At 40.9% G+C, this 17,535-nt stretch overlaps 1 protein-coding gene across 3 annotated transcripts in view; it reads right to left on the bottom strand.

The window, feature by feature from the left end:
- Positions 1–8,086, bottom strand: part of MPDZ (multiple PDZ domain crumbs cell polarity complex component) — a gene marked incomplete at its 5' end in the record, with an annotated part of 99,074 nt that extends 90,988 nt beyond the window's left edge. For 2 of the 3 annotated variants that reach the window (XM_082075696.1, XM_082075692.1), the window contains one exon: positions 8,055–8,086. Of the gene's footprint in view, positions 1–791; positions 859–8,054 lie in introns of those variants that run through there. The other variant, XM_082075697.1, reaches the window with a different exon arrangement.
- Positions 8,087–17,535: the final 9,449 nt, after the last annotated feature.

Below are 17,535 nucleotides of genomic sequence, written 5' to 3'. Positions count from 1 at the left end.
CTTGGATAATTAAAATAACCTCATATGTGACCATATTCTGAGTCACTTCGGAGCTTAAAGCCTACTTGAAAATTGCTTTTAGGAATATACTTTGTAATATTTTTGCATTCCATGACAAAGCTGCTGCTGCATACTGTTGCACAACATGTCCTCCATTGCTTTAATCAGAAGCTATGAATCATAGCTGTCACTGATACTTTACAGTTTCATTACTTTCCTTTACAGTGATTCATAAAAAACATTCCCTGCGGGATCAGTTTTCAAGTTCTATGTTGACAATTTCAGGTGCATGAACCATAGTATGTTTTTTCAAAGTCACCTTTCAAAAAGAAATGTAATGTAAGTCAGAAGGTCTTCATGCTACACAGATTTGCAAGACTCCCACGATACAGCCTCCACAATTAACAGCTATTGGAACTGAGACTCAGATCTGCATGGCAGCTGGATTTTTGCCAGCATGGTTTTCTAGGCAGCAAATTCTACACTGGGAGGAAGAAAATCTGAAATGGCTTTGTTTATTCTTTTTTATTGCTTTTGGGGATTTGACTTGTGGTGGTGGTGGTGTTTGCCATGTGGTTTTTTTTTTTTCCCAACTGTGTCTGCAACTGCTTAGAATTTTGTAGTAGCAGAATATGTTGATGGAGATGGATAGATGAGAAGTAAGGAGTTCAAGTATCACTACAGGTTTATGAACTCAGCTGTGCATTTCTGTCATCTTTAACAACGGTGCCTTTGTTTTCTGGATAATAAGAAAGCAGTTCAGTATAGTATTCCAATTTGAATCCACTAACCTTACCAATATGCAGGGAGCTGTGATGTCTAAATGCTCAGGAAAAAAAGAGTTTTTCTTGAAACTCTGGAGAAAAAATAGGGCAAGGAATGGTGTTGACAGATCTCTGGGTAAGACAGCCTAACTAAAATTCAACAGGACCATTACTTATAATAGAACCCGAGCAAGACAAGCATGAATCAATCCTCGCAATAAAAGCAAGAAAACAGCTGTTAGATGGAGGCACTTAGAAGGAACACAAGCCAGGATGAACATTTTGACAAGCCTGTATTATTTGCAGTTTCTGCAGAAATCCCAAATCAAATGAGTTAAACATGATTTCAGGTTCCATTGCCAAGACTTCCCTAGTTTACATATGTCTCACGTGACATACCAGTTTATTGTATTGCATTTGAATTTTCCAATACATAGGTACAGAATTGCTGATCATCCTCTTTAGGACAGTGTACCACTTAGGGGCAGGCATAAAAATCCTTTGAATCTGAATTTGTCAAAGTAACCTTATTCCATGATCCAAATTACGCATGTCAGTAAAAAATAAGCCTTCATGAATGTTTTCTCACTTGCCACGGCAAATCCCAGCACATGATTACCGAATCTGAAACCCAAACCAAATACCTTGTGTTTTCACCTTGTGTTCTGACCTCGTCACTCCATTAAGCAAGACAAAAAAATGTCTGTTTTACATGGGAAGATCTAGATGAGATCATTTAAATGTTATGAAGGAAGGTGGCTTCCCCAAACCTTATCACTCATGACTTTTCCTTCCAGATGAACAAATTATGAACACTTCCTCCATTCAGAGTCCCTATTTACAAACAGAGGTATTTATGTCAGGTTCACAGGTGTTTTTCTCAGTGGCAACGCCAACCAAAGAAGTTCTTTCCTGTTTCACTGTTCCAGTTCTTCTTCCACAGTTACTCATGGGGCTGTGTTGTGGAGGCAAACAGAGAACTGTGCAGGAAAAAATAAAATAGAGTATTTTTTATTTCAGTGCCACAATCCTGTTTATCACAGTACTATATGCACAAGCACATGGCACTGTATGTTTAGTTCTCATCTTCCAAGAAAACTGATCAGGAAAAATACAAGGTTACCATTGTGATTTAGCTCCCCAAGAATCTCAAGAAGAGGTGCAACTGCAAAAAGTCTGTATCTTTCGGAGTAGTTGGATATTGCTTTCTGTTATGATTCAACTTGTCTAAAATCTCATTCTTGGTGTGCTGTGAAAGTCGTGTGTTACAAGTGTCATCACTGTGTTTGTGAAATCCCAGAGGTACAAACTCTGATGATTTACGATGGAAGCTTTCTAAAGCGCACACATGTTCTAAACGTGCTCTGTAGATAGAGATGATCCTATCTAATTTGAAATGAAAAGTCCTTACCTCTCCTAAGACACTTGTTATATACTTTCTATTTACATCACACTTCAGAGGTAGAAATACTGGTCTAGAGCTGTCTTAGCATTAGCAAACCCATTTTTAAGTCTCAGTTTAATTCTCCTTATTTTTTGTTTCTACTAGCAGGGAATCCCTCCTCAGCTGACCAGCTTAATGCTTTTGTTGACTGCAGCACTAGGCAGGAGCAAGATCAGAACTGCTGTCAGGATGTTTTCCTTCAGGACACTTCCTCTGACGCAGAAGCAACACACTGAGGCACACCAGCATTTCTACATGTTGCAGTTCAAGATGACCGGTCTGCTCTGGCCGCACTCTGAAATGGTGAAAAGCCACGTGACTGTGCTCCTGCTGTGCCACAAGTGGGATCTGTCAGCACCAGCTTAGTAGCACATTAACATAGCCGAAATACATGTGAAGCAAGTGTGCATCTGTCCAAAATGCAGGACAGAGACATACCCATACATAACCACTGCCCACTACAGCTGCAGACCTGGTCTTTAAACCCACTTGCTCTCAAGCATTTTAACAATAATGCACAGGGGAGAAATATGGAAGCATGCATGATTATTTGCTGAAAGGCACAAATCTGTAATTTGTTATAATGAATATTTTTATAACGCCCTCACAGACTTCTAGGTGGGCAAATGGGAAGTTATTTCTGATTCTCTCATTTTGCAGACTCCTAGAAGTCTATATCACAGGAGTCTGAAGCCAAAACCGGCTCTTCTATACATGATACAAATACTGTTCACATCTCAAAGAGCTTACTAGCTTAGCTCAAAGTAGATTTAACTATTTTTGTATTTCAGTGCTAAAGTTCATTAATCTCTTCACAGCAATAGGAACACAGACTGTCTAAGACTTTTTTTATTGGCAACCTGAAGAAATACAGCTAAGTGAATAACAAGCTAAATTCACTTTCAAGTTTTTACAGGCACAGGTACCTGAAAGATGTGACTTAAAAAAATAAAAAAGCACCTTCTCCTTTTCCTCTTGTTTTATAACAGGAATGTAGAAGGCACAAGTAATTTTAGACAAGTACACGGTGAGAAACATGCCATCTTCTACTAAGCATGCAAAAAAGTTAAAGATGATCTCTTTCAAACCTGCACTCCTGAAATTTGATTCTTCCCATGCTAACAAACAAAAACGTGTTGTCTCCACTCTTTATGCTGCCCTTTTTCCACAAGTTTGGTTGCCAGCAAACAGCTGGCATGCTGCAGCTCTGGTTTCTTTCTGACCACTCCTAAAACACTAAAATACACAGGTGTCAGAATTTTAAAAAACATACACAAAATTTAGGCCAAGCACCTCCTTTTCACTGCAACCGTGCAAGCCACTTAGCTAAACAGCCAAACAATTCATGAGAAGAGAAAGATGACCCACTGTTTACTCTTTCACACCTGATCATGTAGTTCCCACACGGAACCTTACTGTGTTTCATTGACAGATACTCCATCTACAATTTCATAAAGCCATTTCAGATAATACCCTGGAAACTAATGCTCATAGCAGTGGATTAGCAAACATGCAATGCCAAAGATAGAAAACACAGTAATAGGCTTTGCTCTGTATCTCCTGCATTAATTGAAGTGCCCTGAGGACACAGAGGAAATGCATATCCTAAGAGTGGTCTCTAAGACCAAACTTAAGCTAGGAGTTGCCTCAGAATAAAAAAAAAACACCTAAGTGTTTCAATTAAGCAGCCCAGTAATCACAACTTGCATTTTATAGCTGTTATAAAGAGTATTTCAAAACTTCTAAACTAAATTTCAACACCTGGGCCTGGACTTGGCTAGGCTAGAGATATCCTTCCATACCTAATTTTTATCCCTTGTCATTTCACACCCCTACTTTCTGGCCATCACTCAAACAGGCAAGCTACGTTAGCACTGTGTGGTGCAGGAATGGAAACACAACAACACAGGACATGGAAGATAACTAATTGCTGTTAAATCTTCTGCTTTGCTTGCAATTTCCACCAGCTCTTCTGTTTCGCCCAGTTACCTCCTGCACACTGGGTACCATCTCTGGGAAGAAAATTAAGGTCATGCCCAGACTCCTTATGGGGAGTGTTCTCAGTATAAAGGCAGCTGAAACCATTCACAGTAAATTGAAACATCTTTTCTATGTATTCTTCCACTGTCACAAAGACGATTTTGCTGTTGCATACAGCACTTTCTAGGATTACAAGCAATATTACAAGGACTTGACATCTGTAGCCTGACTCATACAGCCTTCACAAATCGTGACGAAAGTGATACATGTACTGGAGAATGCAGCAAAAGCGTGGGGAAACAAATGCAAGACCGCAGTGACCAGCAGGTAAAGGAGGATAAACAAAAAGTGGAAAGGAAGAAAGACGAGGAAAAAAGGCTAGCCTTCCCATTTACTGATAGGACGTCAGCTCGCCAGATTAACATCAACCACTTGGTTTCATCAGCCAAGAGACCCTGGACTGTATGCTTCTGCATGACAGAAGAGAGAACCAATTCAAATTAAGGATTTAATACGAGCAAGATGAACGTGGACTGCTCCACAAGGAACAAAGCAAATTTCCACTGACTACCTGGAATGTAACAGGCAAGCACCAGAAGCCTGAAATTTACATTTAAAAGCTATGCTAATGAGAAATTGTTCTGAAACATTCAAAGCAGAACTAAAAAGGCAGTCCGGAAGCTAACACACAGCCTGTACTAAGGCTATAAGCAGTTTTGTAGTATTTTTTTTGTAGTGTTTTGTAGTATATTGAACATTGAGATATTTTTAAGCTTCTGTACATATCACAGTAATGTATTAAGGATATTGCCAATTCTTTGGGATGAGCAAGCAATCTGTTTGCTTCTAATTAATAATATTCTGTAACACAGTAAAGAGCCTGACATGAGCATAATACCCACGTTAGCTGATGTGCAAGTTATAATTGCAACTTGGAAATGGGCCCAAACTATACTCAATGCTTTCACCTACTGATAAACATGTGTGATACAGGTCATTCAAAAGTAAATTGTAAAGGTTATTGCAAAAACCTCATAGTAGGGGAACTTTTGCTGGTGGGGCTTTTTAGAGGTTTCATTGGTTAAGAAAACTAACGGATCATCTGTTTACCAAACAAACAAACAAAAAAAAACCCCACACACAAAAAATCAAACAAAACCAAAACAAACAAACAAAAACTTTCAGTAAATATTTTAAATTGAGATGAATTAGAATCATTTTATTCTAATTTTTGAAATACAGGATTAGCTTCAGAAACTGAAAAGTAACATTTTCATACATGCAGAATATAAGTGACACTACATACACTGAATTAATGTATGAAACTCAGGCACAGTATTGTCTCTTTATGTTTTCAGCATATGCAATCAACTATCATATTCATTAAATTCAGTTAAATTTGATGAAACATCGTTCCTACAGCAGTTGCACTTCTTAATGTAAAATGCATTCTTCACAGAAGTGACAACAGCATACATAAAGGAATAAATAAGAAGCCCCACTGAATGGCTGCCAGTAAGCTTCAACAAAGAGTCACCATCTTCCTTACAAACTGAAAACACAAACTTCTCATTGTATACTGTGACAACAGGCAAGTAATGCAGAAAATCACTACAGTATGTAACAAGCCTACCACGCAAGGTATTTCTCAGACATAACGACGGTGTCTGAAAAGCCTACAAAATAAATACCCAAATACTGTCTAGACCTATTATTCCATAAGCAGCAAACAAACACTCCTCCAAAGCAATTTCTTTGTGAAAAGAAGACACTGGGAAAAAAAAAATGGCATATTCATATATTGACTCCTTGGGAATGCTAAAAGTGAAACAAAACTGTCCTTCCCAATGATGAGATACTGCCAGCATGGCACTGTATAGGCTCAAACTGCTTCAGCAGGGTGCTCAGATATAAGCCCAATTAGAAAATTTATTGGATGCACTCCACAGAATTTTACGTTTTCTAACATGAAACATGGAACTGATGAATTAAAAGGTCTTTATAACAGTTCTCAATACACTAATTAAAGTGTTATCTATTAAAACAAAGCCATTCACAGCAACTGGAGCAACTGAGAAGTTGTATGGTGTTCTTCTCTGAAGAATTCAGACATAGATCCAGACGGAATATAAAGATCGTCTATTAGTACGTAAATAGTGCAGTTCTCTTTTCCCTAGTGCTGATATTGATCTAACTTTCCTAGTGCACTTTTGTGCAGAGAGGAAAGAATGTCTCCAGTTCCCTATGAAAAAGCTTCTCGAAAACACAAAGGAAGCCATTAGAAACACCCATGCTAATCAGTAGATGTTACATGCATGGTACTGCTAACAAGATACAGAGAGACAAAAAAATATGTATACTAAAAATGGATAACAATTTTGAAAATTAAAAAAAAATGTGAAGTCCTCTGTCATAAAAAATCTTGACAGTAAAGGTGGATATGTCCTTAGATATTTTCATTCTACATTCTTCTACTGTTCTTTTTTTTTTCATTTCCACATCAAATAACATTTCCAAAAAATATTTCAACACTTTCCCCTTTTCCAGTTTAGAATCCTCGATCACAGCGAGTTGCTGTTATCTTGGAAACTGCAGAGCTGATACAGAAACCACAAGGCTTTACACAATTGACTTCCACAATGGCAAAATTCAGACCCTTCAACTGGATTACAGTAAATCACTGCTGTGCTCCCACAAGAGACTTCTGCTACCCTTTCTGGCACCATAGTCTGTAATGACGTTTCCTGTTCAATAGCTTATAGTGACAAAATCTTCTGCATGTGTTAAGAAGCAAAAATATGCAGAGATGAGGCAATGTTGATAGAAGTGACAGGAGAATACAACATTGCCCTGTCAAATGGCAAATCGAATCTGTTAAACGTGGTAAACAGAGTTCAAATGGCTGGCTTTGTGAGTTCTTCCCTTGCATTTTCTTTATCCCTATTGCTCTTTCCAGTAATTCAGAGAGGTACCGGCAGCAAGGGGGGACACCACATGAGAAACAAACCGTCCCAAAAACGAGGCCCTTTCCTTCGCCCAACCAGACCCATCACAGGGCACAACTAAGGCTTGTGCGTCGCCTCTCCGCCTCCACTCTGACAAAACGCTCGCGTTTAAACGCAAACCCGTGGCGATGCTCGAGCGCTACAGCGGGGTGTGGACGAGCCAGAAGCGCCGGCAAGAGCGCGGCAACAGGTACCGGCACGGCCGCCGCTCCACCAGGAGCCGGCACACCCACCGTGGGGGAAGCCGCGGGCTTCGCTCGGGCCTCTGCGCTCCGAGCGAGTCCCAAGGCCCCCGGCCGCAGGGGATGGGCGAGGGCCGCTGCGCGCAGCAGCCTCCCCGGGCCGCGGCCGCCCGCAGGTCTGTGGCGGCAGCAGATGAGGAGCCCTCCCCGCAGCACACACCCCCCCTGGGGTTAAAAAAGGGAGGGGAGAAGGGGTGGGGGGCCGAGCGCGCAGCGCTGCCCGCAGCAGCGGGGGAAGCTCAGCTTTTGTTTACGCGAGGACTGCCCGCCAGGCCGCCCGAGGCCGCCGCCCGCCTGCCCGCCCCGGGCCGGAGCAGCAGCCCAACCCAGCCCCAGCGCCGCTCCCCGCCGCCCGCGGACCGCTCTGCCCGGGGCGCGGGAGAAAAAGGCTCAGACTCCCCGCAGCTCCTCGGCCTCTCTCCTTCTCCAACCGCGTCCCCAGCCCCCGCGAAATCCGGCTGACCAACAGAACAATGATAAATTAAACTTCGCGAGATAAACGCATTTTAAAAGGCCACTCAAAACTCCAGCAACACTGCTGGCCCCTGCCCGCATCCCCGCAGGACGACACAGGCGGGCTCGCCCCGCAGCCCGCCGCCCGGCCCGGCGCTGCGCTTACCCCGGCGGCTCAGCGGGCCTGGCAGCCCGGCCCCGCTCCCCGCCTTCGCCCTTCCCGCCCCCAAGTAACGGCGCCGAGCCGCGCCGCGGGGGAAGCGCGCTCAGGCACGCCCCGGCGGCCTGAAACCTAATCCTGCCCCGCCGCCCCCCCGACCAGGCCCGGCCCCGGCCCCGGCCCGGGCCCCGCGCGGCTTCCCCGGCGGTGGGTGTTCGGGAGCGGTGATCCCTCAGGACTCGGGCGGCCGCCGGCAGCGCAGAGCGGAACTGCGGGCGCATCCCGACAACGGGGGGCGGGAGTATCAGGGTAGTCGGGGTGCCACGCTCGGGGCTCCCCGGCCCGCTGCGTCCTTGGCGTGTCCCATCTTAGCCCTTCCTGCAAAGTTTCTCTCCCCGCGGCTCCAGGCGAGGCGGCAGACGGGGCCGAGCGGCGGAGCGTACGCCTTGCCGGGGATGACACCGAGAAGCTGAGCTGCCCTGGTGTTCCCTGCCCGGCTTCGTGAAATGAGGTCGGCGGCGGCTCACCCCCACCCGCCTCTTTCAGGGGGTGCCTTCCTCCTCCGGCTGGGACTGGGTGCCGGCAGGGTCTGCTCCTTCTTGCTGCCCCGATATCCACCGGCTTTACCCCTACTGGTTCAACAAGATGAGACTGGGCTGGAACGGAGGAAAATGAGAAGTGTTTGGAAATAAAAAAAAATAATAATAAAAACCCCAAAACCACGCACAGCAAACAACCCATGATAAAGTTAGATAAAATATTAAATAAGGTCATAGGGCTAATGAAAGGATGATTTTGCCTAAGCAACAGCTCTTCGGTGTCTTAAGACGATGTTGTCTGTGTACTTTCCACGTATGTAGATACATTGTAAGAATAAAGCACGATAATACAGGAGTGTTTGCAATGGCCACCAGAAAAAAAAAAAAAAAAAGTTCTGCAAAAAGTGAAAGTATTTTGTTGTTTGTTAACTTTGCTTCACCTAGCCAACGTTATCAGGATCACAGTCTCCCCTTCTTCTTGCCAAGAGATAATTCTTTGTCGCAGATGCAGCTCCGTGGAGGTAACGCCTTGCACAGGGGAAGGCATCAGGCTGTTCTGCTGGGGATGGCGGGCCTGGCTCTGCGGAGGGCTGGTGTGCTTTTCATCCGCTTGCCTTCCGATTTGGTTTGGTTCTTTCTCCAAATGGATTTTAACTGTAAGCAACATCATATTAAAGTAGTAGTTGTTTGGGATGTTTCTATTTTCCCCACAAACAATACACAGAAAGTTATTGTTTTGGAGGTAGAATGGAATGATGTCCTGTTTGTTTGAGAGGATCAGTAAATGCAGTTCTTGTACAAACACTCTCACAAGGAGAACATTTACTATATAAACTTTAAGAAACACATCTCTTTGTACATTGCATGGATATTTTTTTTTTTAATTTCCAAGATTAACGTCCGGAAAAAAGTTAACCTTTCAAACAATATTTTCCTTGCTTATTACAGCTGACAGATCAAAGAATTCCAAATGGTTAGCTACCTTTTCATCTGCTATATATCAAAATGTGCATGTAATTACACCTGTTTAACAGTCATTCTTCCACTTCTTAACTAAGAAAAAAGAATTTTTAATATTTCATTCACAGGTTAGATTGTTTGATCCAGAGTGTGGTTTTTTTAAAATCAAATAGAGGGTCTCTGTATGCTAGAGCTAGGACATTGAATGTGCCCTCCAGTTTTCCACCAGAAAGCTGTCCCACCAGCTTCCTGTGTTACATGAGCCTTTATTGAATCCAGAATGAAATCTTAAAAATAAGGTACAATGTGTTTGCAGGTATGATTGTTCCATAAATAAGCGACAGTAGATAAGCCCAAAATCAGACAGCTATTGTAATTTTTTCTGTTGTTCAGGCTTTAACCATGGCATCACACTGAAATAAAATACAGTGACTCCAGTAAGTTTATTTGGAGGTAAAACCAGGTCAATATTAGGTGCAATCATACTTTCTTCCTGGTGTGTAACATCAGCTGTGTAATAGCTCTTCCCAGCGCGATCTGTGTTTGTATGGGGTATACCTTTCTGATAATTTTTTAACATGCAAATGGCTGTTCTCAAGTAGAATTTCATTTTAAATTATGTTCAGATTTTGTCAAGTCCCTTGAAGTATGTACTAAGTAGATTATACCTACTGGAGTTTAAAACATCATGCTACATTAGGTTTTCTGTGTATTAAAAATATTTTCATGAGTATAATTGTGCTAACATAGCTGTACCCACAAACCTAGCCATCTCGGTAAACACACAACATGTCTGTAATGGGAATTTGCATCACAATAACATAATGAGCTCTGGTATACCGTAGCTGGTGACTCTGAAGAAGAGTCATGCAGACACTGTTCCAGCAAAGCAAACTCTTAGGAGTTGGAGTACACTAGTGGTCTTGTGGATATACTTGGTTTAGAAAGATAACTAGCAATTAATATTTACTCATTTGCCAGAAGTGTTATAAAGTAGGACAAAAAGACAGTCATTTCACTGATTCCAAAATGAGGAAACCATGTTGACTCTCCAGCCCATTCCCAGAAAAAGAGGGTCTCAAAGTATTAATGATTCCCCACGGTGGGCTAGGTGATGTACAGTGACACATAACATTTCAATTATGGCATGGTTATGTTAGTGTAAGTAGTGTGGCCATTTACATTGTGTAACTTTGAGAGATGCTGTCTTTAAAATGTGAAGAAGGACAATCTACTTTGTAGTTCAAGTCTAAAAGTGTTTACAAGCTACAAAAATAATTGCTGTATCTACATATATTTATCCATGTGATTTTAAATAAAAGTTGCAAGCAGTTTTTTAAAACAAAAGCTTTCTTCAAAAGACCATTATGACCACAAAATCCATGAAATCATATTTTGTCAGAAATTACTCTTCAGGAGAAGATGAAGGCTAACTAAAAAAACCCCACATTTTGTGTTATCCAGTATTAATCTCCAGTAATATTTCATTTCTCAGGCCAGTTTATAATATACTCATGGTAGACACTTCAATATTGGATGAGATGTCTGCCTTCTTGATTTGCTTACTGCTGGTAAAATAGCAGCAATTAGTATTGATGAAGTACTCCTTAAATTTATTAGAAAACATGAAGGAGAAGTAAACTCATGAAAAAGTCTTTAGAAAAATAACAAAGGCATCAAAACATGGCTGTGTGTCCATTAAATCATTCATAGAATAATACAATGGTTTGGGTTGGAAGCGACCTTAAAGATTATCTAATTCCACCACCCCTACCATGGGTAGGGACACCTTCCACTAGACCAGGTTGGTCGAAGTCCCATCCAACCTGGCCTTGAACACCTCCAGGGATGGGACACCCACAGCTTCTCTGGCCAGTGCCTTCCACACTCCTGGTGAAGAATTTCTTCCTTGTATCTAAAGTAAATCTGCCTGCTTTCAGTTTAAATTCATTATCCCATGTCCTATGTCTACATACCCTTATAAAAAGTCTATCTCCAGCTTTCTTCTTAGGTCCCCTTTAGGTACTAGAAGGCTGCTATAAGGCCTCCTCAGAGCCTTCTCCAGGCTGAACAACTCCAAGTCTCTCAACCTGTCTTCTCAGGAGAGGTGCTCCAGTCCTCTGATCATCTTCATGGCTCTCTTCCGTAAACACTCCAACAGGTCTGTGTCCCTCTTATGGCTCTTGAGGGCCCCAGAGCTGGACACAGTACTCCAGGTGGGGTCTCACAGGAGCAGAGTATGGGGGAAGAATCACCTCCCTCAGACCTGCTGATCATGCTTCTTTTGATGCAGCCCAGGGTATGGATGTGAGAAGGATATTGCCTATGAAACACAGTTGACAACATTTATGTCACCAGTCAATGTATTTCCTAACAAAAACACCCACATTCACAACAGTAATTGTTTAGTTTCATCACCTGGGGTATTATATCTTGGTATGGGTATTGATATTGTGTGCTCCACCACAGAATGGGTAGAATATATTTTTTAGGAACCTAGAAGAATTCCAAGAGGAAGGACTTAGGAATATTTATTTTGTATTTATACTTTAAAAATCCTGTCTCTGAACTTACAGTAAAACATAAAGAGTCCAATAAACCCTTTCATAAGTACTACTTCAATTAAAAATTGAAGATGTTTCTGCTTTTATAACCCTGTTCTTCAATATTACAGTATCATTTTGTTAATGCACATTCATGTGTATTTGTGCATACATAGACACAACATTACGCTTTTCACCAGAGCATTTACTCAAATTTTAAAGTAAATGCAACTAATAAAAATCTTCCTTGTTAGAAAATAGCAATAATTATTATAGATCAGTTTTATTCCCAGGTGTGCAAACCAAGAGTAATCCATTGCATTAAGTGGAATTAAACTGTAGAAAACCAATCTGAGATCAAAGGTAACTATGTTTCTAATTGCTATAGCTGCTAATCTAGATAAATTAAGTATGCTGATATGCATTCTATTCTTATCTATCCAAACAAGGCTGGATCACCATCTTTCTTATTTTTCATGGAGCTCTTTAGAGTATAATACTTTTTTGTACTACGTTTTCCAGAAGTCATACTAGCAGAAGCATACAGTCAAATATAACACTCTTCTCCTCCATCAATTCAACATAAAAGTTATGCTTCAAAAGTCAGATGGCAAGAAGTTGCTATGCAGTTGGAGGTAACGCCATGCATGTTGTTATGCAGAGTTAAAATTGAGAACTTTCTCTTAACTTTGGTTCTTGAAATTTATTCAATTTCTTCATTATTATGCTGGCAAGTATAGAATACTAGTTTAACTTACTGGAGCATACATGTTGGCAAGAATAGTGCATAGATTTACATTTTAAAGGTTTTTAGGAAATTGTCTCCCCTGGGGACATACTTCATAACTGTTATTATTGCTGTTGGAGGTTACACATGTGCGTAGAAGAGAAAGTATGCCCATAAGGTAAGACAGAGTAAAAAAAATCATAAAAGGTATGTTAATTAGTTATAACTACAAAACAAAATACTTGAAATTATGGCAAATTAAAAGGGCATTTATTTACACACAAACAGGATTGTTTAAAACCACAGGCTTTGCCCATAGCAAAGAAGTGCAGCCAAATGAGTGACAAAGCCTATTAACCTTATCGTAGATTTTTCAGACGTATAATACCTACAAGGAGAGTCTGGTTTTATTAGATAAATGAAGTGGGACTTTTTTGGTTTTTTTTTTTATGTTTGTTTGGTTGGTTTTTTTTCAAATGTTGTGTTGTGCTGAAGGTAGCCACATACTTGACAGACCCCACTGTCAGAAAATCTAATTTAAAAGGCTTCTTCCAGAAGTGCCTCGAGGGACATAGTCCAGAGCAACATGTGATATGGGGTACTTGTCACAGCAACAGTTGTTCCAGTATATGAAAAGAAATTAGTTTTGTGTTAATAATTTTTGTGTTAGAAAAATTGGTGGGTCCTACATGAGATTTCGTTGCATTTTAAAAAATTCAGAATGGGAGGAACTGACCTGAACAGTTCAGGAGTTTGTATGCAGCTGATCATGTTAATTAATGTTATGGATTGAAAATGATAACACCTCTTCCCTAAGTGTTGGGATATCAAGAGCAGTGATATAAATTTATCTGAAAAAATTCTGTGTAATTATCCAGTTTTACAGCTACACAAACTACAGTACATTACATGGGAGCAACCGATGTTTATAAGAAGAAAAGGACATATTTCTCCAGCAGGTTGATATATTTTCAGGATAAATTATCTTGAAGATGAGTTGGTGAAACTAAAGTAAAGCAGAGCAGTATGTACAGGTCGATTTGTCATATGGCTCTGCAGTTTATCACTGTCCAAATAGCTTGTATTTTCCTCTGTATGCACGATTTAGCTAATCAGTGCGTCTGAGATCCTGCCCTCTACGGCATATGATGCAGATTAGCTTTCAGAGTACGTTGCCTTCAATTCTTTGCTTCTGATCCAAACTGTGAAATTGAAAAGGTGTTTTTCTTTCAATAGTTTTTGGGGCTAAAACCTGAGGAAAGATACAGCTCTGCATTTGCAGTCTTGAGCCTTTTATTGCCAGAAGCAGTCATGATGTTGTCAATTTTGGGTTAACAGTTCCCTGCCTACTGGACCATCAAAATTATATCTCCCAGTCCCAGATGAGGACCACCATCAACATTGTAGTCTGTTTGAGAGGGCAATGAAGAGTTACAGATCACTTTGCCAAGTCATTGGTGTGCAGGGGGACCTTGCAAACAACCCTTCTCCATGACCTTCCACAGATGCTTTTCCAAAGGGGCTGTTTTCGTATGGCTTTGTATCATCTCTCTCATTTTAAGTTACATGTACAGAAGAGACACAAATGTACATCTGTGTCCTTCTTTCACTGTGTTTATGCACTTTAGTTTAGGACTAAAACTATTAGTATTACTAGTGGTATTAACTGCAGTTAATACCATTAATACGTAGTTGAGTTTAATATTTTATTATTACAGACTAGGAATTGCCAACACAGTGTTGCTTTTGGTGTTGGTGTTGGTATGGAGATTTTGAGTCTAAAATCCAAACATGCTGAGTACATATCCCTCTGCCTAGGAATCTGCAAATTTCTTGTTACTCATTCACATTAACCCAGTCATTTGCGCTTGACAGGTGACATCTCTGAAGGAAATAGCTCTAATCTCTTAAAGTCGCTATCTAGGAAAAAGGCTTTATTAGCCATTATCCTTGTCATCCTATACCAATGCTATTTTGTTTAGCAAGATCATCACCTGTAAAAACAGGAAGAGTGGGAGGAACCCTTCCCATATTGAGAACATCTCCTATTCAGTGAGCTGGATGAAAGGAAGAAACTTCTGGTGCTTTGTGCTACAGACTGTTGGCCCAGATGTGAATGAGCATGTCTGTGACTCACCAAGTTTTTAAGGTCTCAGGCAGGTTAACTGATGTAAAAGTCCTTACAATTTGTTTTGATTGGTGCCAGACTTACCTTCCTCTGCTCATACTGGACTGCTGCAAAGGAGTTCACCATTCCTACATGCCATAAAGAAAGGACTAAGGAAAACTGAAAAAAACACAGCAAGTTAGGGGGTTTGAACTGACTAAAAGGCTTAAAAATGTTGGTGTTTCTGTAATAAGCCCATTTATACATATATCTGACAACTGAAAGGTCCATTTTACTTCATTCTTAAATATGAATTTAGTACTGAGTCAAAATCACTTTAGCAAATGAAACAAATATAAATTTAGTTCAACTCTACTCTCACCAACATGAAAAGAGCTGTATTAGAGCAGGAAGCTGATTCAGTAAATCCATTTTTTTTTCTGTTAAAATGCACTTTGGGTAAGGTCAGCTGCTTCTCTTATCTATAAGGTTTCCTTCTCACAGTGGTATTGCCATGAGGAGCTCTTGAATAATCGGATATGAAATGTGAAAATGTGCCCTTAGCTGTTCAGTAAGTGCCAGAAACTTCCATCATCAGTAAAAATAAGAATGAATATTCCATGTGAAAACATGCAACTGTAGTAAGCTGAAGCCTTCACTTTCAGCAATAAAATGGTTGCCCATCTGTACTCATAACTTGTATGCAGAAATGTTTCATTTTCCAGCTAGATGGTGTTGCCACTGCAATTGGCTAAGTCTCCTTTTTCTTTTTTTTTTTTTTTTCAGTCTTTTAAGGATTCATACAGTATGTGGTGCATAGGACAAGATCTCAAGGCACACGTAAACTTCCTCCAGTTTTCTGGCTTGAGGCAACATCAAGTCTACAACCAGCCAGAATCTCAAAATGTGTTATGCAAAGACAGGCTCAGATGAGCTGCCTTTTTTTCTCTTTCGTTATGTGGTTGCCTTTTAATTTTTCTTACCAAGGGGACAAACCAAGAAGAAATGGATTTAACAACTGCGAAGTGATGAATTTTAAAGCTGCAGTTAATAATATTTGAACTCTGAATATAATTTGTATGCAGGAGAAATGAAGAATAATAATGCAGTTTCAGAAAATAAACAAAGCCCAGCTAAACAAAAATCCCTCTCTCTTGAGCTTTGAAAAACAGATCTCTAAATGCCCAGGCAACCACACAAACATGGGAACATAAAGGGCACAAAAATATTGAACCTATTTTATCTCATAAACCTGTATTGCCTTAACATACACAGAAGTTCTTGAACTTCCCAAATGCACATCTGGTTTGTAAAATGCTACTCTAGCAGCAGAAAGCTGCTGCTGCAAACAGCAGGAGAGATGTTTCTACACCTCCCCCTCTCCCTTCAGTGTTTTTCAATAAGAAAAATTCAACAGGAGAGACAGGAGGGAAGCCAGCAGCAGGAGGACAACCCTGGTAGTCTTTAGGACTGCTCTATGCAAAAACTAGCTGGAACTAGCTGTACGCAAAGTTATATCACTAGTTTGCATACAATGCCCTGCCACACATCACAGAGTCCATCATCTCACTCATGTGGCTACAAGCAGCCTTTCTTTTTCCCCCTTTCAGGTTACTGTGATTGTTCTCCTTTTCTGAGACCTAATGCAGGACAACTCACGTGGACTTCACTGCAGGAACATTGCTGGTCCCTTCAGACATCTGTGTCTGCAAGGTTACCCTCACTGTAGACGTCTTCTGCAGATGCTTTTTCTCATAATGCCACTGTCCATTTCTCTGTAGTGAAACAGTTGTTGGACCGATGTATTTAACAGAAAAGTTACAGAGAAACAGTTCTTAGCAAATTTACTCAAGCTGAAGGGATCAAAAAGCCTTTCTCCAGATCTGTGTAAGCACCTAGAGAAGACTGCCAGCGTTGTTACACCCAGCTCAGCCACCTCCACATCTGCTGCTGCCTGGGTCTTCACACCTTGAGATCCATTAACATTACATTTGTGACGTTGAATTTAACTAGGTGACTCCTTCTTTGTTTCCTGATGTACTTTTGGTCTACCCTCAGGTAAGCTCACCTAGAATTAATAAACCAGATATTTTTCCATCTGCTTTTGAGAACTGCACTCAGACTTGTCTGTTAGAAGGTATCTTTCTGCCCAGATACCACAACAACCTACTTCACCATTTTTAAGGAAGAGTTTGGCATTCAGACAAATTAACTGAGATCGCTCTTCAAAGGGAGTTATACCCACATTTCTTTCAAAATTAACCTTGACAATCCTAGCTAATGGTATGCTGATTGTGCACAGCCCCTGCATTTGACACAAAGACTGTTCCATCTTGCAGTCCTCATATATGGCGTTAATGACATTTAAAACCAGAAGTCTTTAACCTAGCTCACTCCAGCAGTGTTCCTGGTCAGAAGAGACTGCAGTCCAAACAAAAAGAGAAATACAAATTGAATCAGGGTCTGCTACACTACAGCTGGAGAGTCTGTTTACTGAACTATTCTGTTTATATGTGGACATCTCTGCTTTTCATGAAAAGGAGCAAGCTCTTGATTCAGGTATCCAGTATCCAGAGAAATTCATGATCCATAAACCTTACATTATAGGAAG

This window comes from Streptopelia decaocto, assembly GCF_964273445.1.
Source record: "Streptopelia decaocto genome assembly, chromosome: Z".
NCBI lineage: Eukaryota > Metazoa > Chordata > Aves > Columbiformes > Columbidae > Streptopelia > Streptopelia decaocto.
The sequence above is the reverse complement of the archived record's forward strand: the minus strand, read 5'-3'. Positions and strand labels throughout refer to the sequence as shown.